Below are 9,025 nucleotides of genomic sequence, written 5' to 3'. Positions count from 1 at the left end.
AACAGGAGTTAGACCTCTGCCTGGTGGCTGGGAACTAATGTGATCATGGCTTCACTTCCACCTGGAGGGATTGGACCTAAAATGCAGGGAGGGGTCTTCAGAATGGGAGTTAGCCAAGGGTGTAAACGATTCTTAATTAGCCTTGATTTTTTGTTATTAGTTAATTTGTTTTAATTATTGCATGAGTTTTCCATTGCTGTGTTCTAAATCATCCCCTCAAAATACAGGAGCTTAAAAAACCATTAATCATTGGATTCTCTCTCATGATTTTTGTGGATCAGGATTCAGACAGGAAAGCACAGAGATGATTCTCTTCACTTCCCAACTGAGAAGCTGTGAGGTCTGTGCAGGGCTGGTGGCAGGAATCCATGTCTTCATTTCTAAATCTGCCCTTGTGGCTGGCTATCAGCTGGGACCTCTCCTGGGCTATCATCCAGAACACCTACAAGTGGCTTCCCCATGCGGTTGCTCCACATAACCTAGTTGGTCTTCTTCTCAGGATTGCTGCTGGGTTACAAGAACAAGAATCCTCTGAGAACCAGGTAAAAGCTGTATGGCCTCTGTGATCTGATCTCAGAAGTCACAAAGCATCTCTTCTTCCAGTCATCAATCTGCCTACCTTAAAATGTGAGTCCATAGATCCCACCTATGGATCCCACCTATGGGAGAAATGGCAAAGTCATACAATCAGAAGATAACATTTCTGGGCAAGGTGACACACCTGCAATTCCAGTGACTCAGGAGACCCAGGCAGGAGGATCACAAGTTCAAAACCAGCTTCAGCAACTTAGCAAGGCCCTAAGCAGTTTAGTGAGACCCTGATTCAAAATAAAATATAATAATAATAATAATAATAATAAAGAGCTGGGGATGTGACTCAGTAGTAAAGTGCCTCTGGTTAGATCCCTGGCACAAAAAAAAAAAAAAAAAAAAAAAAGAAGAAGAAGAAAAAGAAGAAGGAGGGGAAGAAAATGTTGGATGGAAGGTTTTGGAAAACTAATACAGAGACAAAATACAGTGACAAATGCTGATTTTAAAAAAAGTAACATTAAAAACCATTTTGTGGAAGTCTGTAAGTCTCATATTTCTTTAAAAAGCAGAGCATTTAATAAAGACTCGACTGACGTGATTGAAAATTTCATCCTTTGAAAGGGACAGGTAGGGACAAGAAGAAGTCAGACTTTATTCTACCAGTAAACACCTGTTAGTGATATGAAAGTGATGAGAGCTTCAGAGAGAGTGTCCATCCCATTAAAGCAGGGTGTGTGGCTTCAGAACTTACAAGCTGGAGGAAAGCAGATTTCAAAAATTTCAAAATAGATGATCTCATAGTGATAACCTCCAAAAGGGAGTACGGCTAAAATAGAATGACTCTAAAAATAAAATCCAGAACCTAAAATTGCAAATGATCCTGATGAGGAAGAAAAAGAGGAGACATCCAAGGAAAACAGCCTTTTTTTTCTGCTAATGAGTGCAGATTTTAAGAGGAAGCACACCAAGATGGAAGGAGGAGCACAAATCAAGAATGTATATATTAAGATGTCACAAATGTTTGAGAAAGTCAGAGGGCAGCAAAAACACAGAAAAACTTGAGGTTTCCAGGGTTGGAGGAAGGTAAAGATTTAAAAAAAAAAAAAAAAAAAAAAAAGCCCTTTTGACTCTGTACAGAAGAATAAGGAAAGAAGAGGCAAATGCCATTTCCAAGCCCATAATTTGACCTGTTAAAACTATAGTCAGCCTCCTAGTTAACACAGCAAATGCCTTCACAGAAGATGCAATCCATAAACCTCTGTAGCAAATACAAATTTGTAAAATTTTCTCCAACTGACAGAAAGCAAAATGACTTCATTTCTATTTCACTTTTTTCTTCAGCTTTATGAACTTTAAGATTTAAAATGACTACATGTCCTAGGCCGTTTAGGGTAGGCCCAATTTCTACCTATGGTCCAGCTATAATTACTAACTGTGTTCCATGTTATTCTCAGAAATATCCCGGTTTGAATACTGGACTGAAGTCTTTGTACAAAAAGCAGGACAAAAGCACTATTGTAGGTATTAAATATTAAGTTTTTCCCTTTATTCTATAGTATTTCTGGACTTCTTTTGATGTTTTGTGTCATTTTATACTGTTCTAAGTCAAGAAAAGATAAAAATTTAAATTACCAGCATGAATATTACTTTTATTCTTTGTATCATGTAATGCCAGTTTTAAATGCAAATATAAGGGCATTGATTTTGTAAGTGGAATCACTAAAGACACATTCATATGTGTATATATATATTTTGTTTTATCAGAATGGTGGAAACCCTGCACAAAACTAACATGACTGTTTTTATTTAACCTTTTGAAAAACACACACATTCTACCAACTACCTTTATCTTCGGCTTATTATGCAAAAGAAAAAACTGAAAGGAAAAGAGACCAAGAGACGTCCTATCCCTTTCCTTCTATGCAGTAATGTCCAGGCAAGTGATGGGCAATACAGGGAAGCAACACAAACTACAAAGAACACGATGAAGTTCCTTGGTCATTTGTGTTTCTTAAAATACCATTGCTACCATCTGTGCATGAGGAAAGTTCTAGGGTTAAGGGAAAGTGACCTCTCAGGGCTATCATCACCCCCGCCATAGCACACTCGCAGGGTGCCAATTCGAGTCTGGCTGAACTCCCGAGCGTCGGGGATCCACTGGAGCTCTGCTCGGGGGCCACTCCAGCACTCTGAGAAGGGAGGGGCAAGGACGGTGCTGGACACACTCACTCATCGTGCACTATCTCCTCCCATCATGTGCATGTTCTGAGGTCTCATCAGACTGCACTCGAACAACACAAGATCAAAGATGAAATCAAGAATCTCAAGACAGCAACAGAGAACTGTAAGTCATGGTCATGTGCTCATGAAGCAAGGTAAGAATTGTGTATATTTTGTTTTGAGACAGGGTCTCACTAAGTTGCTTACAGCCTCGCTAAGTTGCTGAGGTTGGCTTTGAACTTGCGATCTTGCGATCCTCCTGCCTCAGCCTCCCAAGTCACTTGGATTACAGGTGTGTACCACCACACCCAGATTGTGTATGGTTTCTTGAACTAGCATGTACATCATGAAGTGTTGAGAGCATGTTAAAGCACATATTGTTGATTGAGTACTAATTCCAGAGTTTCTGGATCAGCATCCTGGGATAGACTCTTGAAATTTTATATTTCTAACAAATTCCCAGATAATGCTGATACTGCTGGTCCTGGGACTACACTTTAAGAACCACTAGTTAAAAACAGGCTTCACACACTTGACTGTGCACATCTACACTAGGTTATCTCGTTAAAAAGCAAATCTGAAGATGTTGTTCTGGGGTGGGGCCAATACTGCTGGTCTGCAGCCACACTTTGAATAGCAAGTCTAGAGTAGTTGCTAAGTACTACAGGAGGAAGAAGGGTGGGGCTTGAAATGGGCTCTGAAGCATGGCAGGAATTGCTTAAGAAGAGGCCAGAGTGCATTCCAGGAAGGGTCAAAAGGAATGCAGGCAGAGAGGAACCAGAACAGGAGGAGCTGGATGTGGGGGAAGCAGAGGCTTTTCCTGGAGATAAGGAACTGAGGGTACAGGACCAGAATGCACAGGATTCAGGGGAAGAGGTGATGTCTTCTTAAAGCCGGCAGTTTAGGGGGTATGACTGGGATGTAGATTTCCCAAAGCAGCTCTCCAAACCTGCTATCATTAAACCCTGGCTCTCTAGCGAATGTTAAGCAAACAGTCCCAGAGAGACCAAACCCTACAGAAGTTGAATGTCCTTTGTGGGGCATCCTGTGGCAGCATTGTGGGGGAGCAGAGGTCTTTTAGAGTCAGTATGTGGCTTGGGAAGGTGGCTCTGGTGAACAGGGCTTGTTCTGTTTCTTGTGTACCATGGGGGCAAGGTCCTAGATGCTCTCTCTCAAGTTCCTTCAAACAAGGAGATAGCATGATTTGGGGACTTGTGTGTTCCACCTCTCAATACCCCTGGCCATGAGAGTCTGATGTGCTGGGTCAGGGCTGAGTATGGGTGGTGATTCCCAGCGCAAGGGGGCTTCATGGAACACTTGCTGCCATCTGTCTCTAGGTGTGTCCCTTCAGGGTTAGGCCTGGAGTATCCAGGAACTTGGGCAGTTCCAACCCTCAATGAAGCACTCCTGGGACAGTCACCTTGACCACTGGGATCCAACATAGACCCCAGTGTGCCTGGGGAAGGGTGGAGGGTGGGAGTGAAAACTAACAAGTGGCTGAGGCTGTGATCTGAATGATGCAACATACCCTGCTGCTTCTCCTGCCTCCCACTCGGTTCATAGATTCATCATGCCTGGTATTTAGGAGAAGCTCTCCATGCTGAACAATGGGAACCGTTACCTGGGTTTACTGATAAATTAATAAACGAAGATTCTAGCAATTTGTAGATATTAACTAAAACTGCACAAAAGATCAGAGAATTTCTCTTTCTCTTTGAAGGCTGAACGTCAGAGAGAAAGAGAGAGAAGAGAGAAGAGCGGAGAGAGAGAGAGAGAGAGAGAGATTTTTCTCCTTTGCTGCAAGAGCACAGAAAGGGCACCAAGAATTTATCGGGCCTTTGTCTTGAGCTGCACCTACAGGCAAGAAAGGTCTCACCCCTGCCCCCCAGGGAGGTCAGTAAACCCACTTCATTGAGGTTTTTAATTCCAGGGGTAATCCCTTCCTTCCGTGCCAGGTGGGGGGTAGAGAGACCCTCACATCCAAGTCTTTGATCTGGTTTGGAGCAGAAAGAACAACTTCTATAAAACTGTCAGGGAGATGGGAAGGGTCTTCAAAGAGAGGTCATAAATGGGCAGTTCACCTTTGATCAGTCCCCCAGATCCTTTTTATAGCCCAGGATTATTGTTTTAGAGGTGCCCTTCAAGTGTCCCCCCAGGAATCATGTGACTAAAGAACAATTAGATTGTTCTAAAAGTTTAGAAAGTTGTGTAGAAAGACTTTCATTTTCACTAAAGAAGGAGACCAAAGGAGAGAAAAAGAAAAGACCAGCCCAAACCATAAAGTAGATCCCTACATTGAAAATAAATTGAAAATCCAGTCTGCTTCTTTCTTTGTAATAGGATACTCTCTGGCTTGGTGATTCCCCTAAAATCTATCAACTGAGGAGGTTATAAGACGTACATTTAAACTCATGCTTTATATCCAGACAAAAGAAACAAAGCATTTACTGTCTCTTATTACTGGATTTTCATTTAAGGCTATTAAAATGTCAAAAAAAATTAGAAATTTAGTCCGATATTTTTCACGTGGTAATATAAGCAGGTACTGGAGCCGATCACTTATTTCCACTGAATTTCATGTGGGTGATTCAACGCCTCATAGACAGACTAATTCTCCATGGCTATATCAGGGTTTCTCTGAATGTCTCCATCCTCTCTCATTCCAATAACCACTGAGAGAGAAAGTTTATGATCTGTTGTTCTTCAAACCTGGTCAGTGGAAGGTTCTGGTCCTGGCCCCTCTTGCTTGTTCTTTGAGTCCTTTCAGGAGCAGAGTTGTGAGCAGCCATGTTCCCACAACCACACTGCCAACCACACCCCAGGAATGTCCCATTTCTGGCCACATCCTGGCTTCTCCTGCTTGTTCATCGACCAGGAGGCAAAAACCATATCTCCGTGAAGGGCAGCTGGCCTGGCATTCACCACACCTAAGTCACCACCCAGCCCCATCCCAAGCCCACTGGAGTCCAGTGGGACAACTTCTTCCCTCTCTAAATAAGTACCTCTGCTGTGGTTCTAGGGGACTGCCTCCTCCAGCACCTTTAGCACCCCACTAAATTGCAAGGAGATTGACCACTTCACTGACCAAGACTGAGCCCCTCAGGGTAGGTCTGCAATGGGTCTAGCCCAAATTACAGAATCACTCAATGTGCCTTATCTCCTGAGTGGGGACAACATCTGATACATGACTAAGACATTCTCTCCTACCACGAGAGAGCCACAGTATTAGACACTGTGGTTGTTCATGCACAAGGCCCTGACATCTGCTGGGAGGGTCCCTGAGCTGGGAAAGTGAACAGCAACCTGTTGAGAACTGGAGGGTCCCTTCAAACTACCAGCAGACTCAGAAAGACTGATTGGTAGTAATACGGAGTCTGTGACAAGGCAGCTGATCAGCAGAATCCTCCTGAAGGCAAATATTTACAGTTCGAGATTTTCTGATTGACTCACTGTCTCTTCTTACTGTCCTGAACACACACATGTGCATGCACACACATATACATGCAATTCCATCTTTCTCTCATGATCATCTATCTGTGAGCTCCAGGGATTCTTCTGTTGCCCCTGCACAGTGATGCACATCCTTTCTGGTGAACTCCAGGTATTTGCACATGTATGCATACATTCAACATCTGGTAAGGATAGTAAAGAACTTGGGCAGCTTAAGACAAAATCAGTCTAAGCATTCATGTATTTATTACTCATTTGACAAATAAATACTGAGTGTCTTGCACATACCAATAAGTGTCTAGGGAATACAGAAAAGACAAGATATAGACGATTGTTATTTGGGGACTTATAGATAAGTCCCAGGTGAGTTAATCAGACTTCTCACATTCTTACTGTTGATTTGACTTTTCTGTGCATGTATGCAGTGCTGGGGATTCAATCAGAGGCCTTGTGCATGCTAGGCAAGCACTCTACCTCTGAACCACACCCCAGCCCTGCTTCAACTTTTTAAAGAGGTTCTGTTTCAGCCATTTCATGTCTGGTCCACATGCAGTTTGGGCTACTTGGAAATGGGACATCTTTTCCATTTGCTCTCATTGTGACAGGATCTATGTTCATGCTGTAATTTTACATTCTTTCTACGGGAGGTTACTTGTTATCTTAAGCCTGTGGCTGGGACAGCATCCCAAATGGCAGGCTCTCAAAGGGCATGGGTTGGCGTGGGAAAGCCAGGGAACCCAGTCCTTTGGGGAGGAGAATGGAAGGGTAAACCAGAAAAAGGGAGTCCTTTGTAAAGGCTGTAATTTCTGTTGTGCCCAGACTCTCTGGGCTTAATAGAAATGGAAGCTGGAACCCTGGCAGTCCTGCCATAAGAAGAGGTATTTTGTCTGAAACACTGGAAGCAGATGATAACAGGGTGAAGGGGTTGGGAATGGGAGGTTCACTAAGCTCCATTCCAGGGAAGCACGCTTCCAAGTGAGGGAGGTAAACAGAGGCTATAGTGGTTGAGGCTCAACAAGGGAGACCAAGGCCCTAAGACTCAACAGACCAGCTTCTACGTTCTCACCCAGGAACATTTTAAAGACTCTGATCTGCCATTGGCAGTTTCTCCATTGCCCTGGTTTGGAAACTTAGGATATCCACGCGGGGATCTTGCCACAGCTTCCTGCTGCTAGCAGTTCTTTGGATTTATATGCTCTTCAGCAACAATCCAAGGACCAGCTTAGAGATGTTTCATTCTTATCCATGAAAATCCTAACATGTCAGCTCCATCATCCTCAGTAAATCCAAGAGCAAAACTACATCTGTGACAGGATTCTCACTACTGATTAGTAAATCCTTATGATTTGTGCATTCCATATTTACTGGGGAGGGGTGCTTAAGAAATACTTGCCAAGCTCCTGCCTCCTGGGCTTGGGATAATCTCTCTTTAAATTCTCTTCCTCCTCTCAGCCTCTGCTCCTTTCCTCAGCCCTCCAGTTGGAGAAAACTTCCTCCACTCCATCTATTCTCACACCATCCTATTTAGCTCTTCCCTGTGTCAGTCCTTTTCGCATTGGACACTCAGAGATGTGCTCATGGGTTGCTCCCACCCTGTTAACCCTCTGGTGCTGAAAGCCCTGATGTATCTCTCTGGTGCTTAGCACTGTGCTGGGTACAGAGCGAGGGGCTCCATAAAGGTTTGTTGGACCAGACAATGAACAAGGGAATGAACAAAGGAGCACAGAGGTGCATGGAATGCATGTGGATGTCAGGTGACAGGGCAGACAACCAGCTGGGCCAGGTGTCCCCTTTGTGCCAGACACAGTGCTGGAAGGACTCCCTGCTGCTCCCTCCCCTTAGATCTGCCAGAAAGGCTTGCCTGGCCCTTGGGCTTGCCAGGGGTAAGATACAGCCTCCCTCATTTTCAAGGTCTTGACAAGTGCAGAAGGAAAGTTCCTTCACCTGGCAGCTTCATCAGCTTACATTCAAATTACCTTCTCCCAAAATTCTACACCGCCTTTTCTTCTTCTGGAGGTAAAATAATCCCTCGACAGACTGTTTCCTGTTCTATAAAATGACTCCCTTCTGCTTGCCACCTCCCCACTGTGGCATTACCTTTTCTTGATGTTTTCCACAGCCCTCTCTTAGTCTCCTTCTTCCTTTACTAATAAGACTTCTTGGCCCGGAACCTGAGCATGGCTCCCCCAGCTGGCCCTTAGATACCTCGCCTGGTCTCTGGTGGATCTCACCTCCCCTCCGTATCCTTGGCTTTGCAGTAGGTGGTAAGAGAGCAAGGTCAACCCTCTCTCCTCCTGTGCAATTTTTTCCCTGCCACTGTCCCAGGCCCTTAGCTCCAGGAGTGCTAAGCCTGGGTAGTTTCTTCATCTAATTTCCCAGCCAACTTGGACTAGACAATTGAAAAGGGGTAGGAAGTTCTTTAAGCTGTCCAGGGGGGATTCACTTAGACTGAACATCTTAGCCTAGGGAGGTCAACTGACTCTTCCCAGATGCCCTTCTCAGGAGGCTCATAGTTCCTAGGAGGGCACCAGGCACTTGGGGTTGTTCAACAAGAACAGTGCTGGAGGGGTTCAGGGAGGGTGGGATGAGATAAAGAAGAGACTGGGTAGTGGGAGCAGGGGCAGATTCAAAGGAACCAGCCACCGGCCACACTGTGGATTAGCTCTGCAAGTCCAGAGGCAGCAAGGCCCTGGGGCTGTAACCCAGGCCTGACAGGAAGGAAGCTTGCTGTTGGAGGACTGGGATTGTGAAGCCCATGTGCGGAGCCTGTGTACTCCGCACACCATTGAGCAGTCCCTCTGAATCTACCCCAGGCTAGAACCCA

The 9,025-nt window shown here is 44.7% G+C and overlaps 1 long non-coding RNA gene across 1 annotated transcript in view; it reads left to right on the top strand.

Moving 5' to 3' along the window:
• The first annotated feature begins 2,506 nt into the window (after nucleotides 1-2,506).
• The window catches only part of LOC306638287, a 32,757-nt gene continuing 26,238 nt past the window's right edge, over nucleotides 2,507-9,025 (top strand). The window contains exon 1 of the long non-coding RNA XR_013757460.1: nucleotides 2,507-2,875. This is a non-coding gene — a long non-coding RNA (uncharacterized lncRNA). The remainder of the gene's footprint in view (nucleotides 2,876-9,025) is intronic.

Source organism: Sciurus vulgaris (assembly GCF_902686455.1).
Source record: "Sciurus vulgaris genome assembly, chromosome: 10".
Classification (NCBI taxonomy): Eukaryota; Metazoa; Chordata; class Mammalia; order Rodentia; family Sciuridae; genus Sciurus; species Sciurus vulgaris.
The sequence above is the reverse complement of the archived record's forward strand: the minus strand, read 5'-3'. Positions and strand labels throughout refer to the sequence as shown.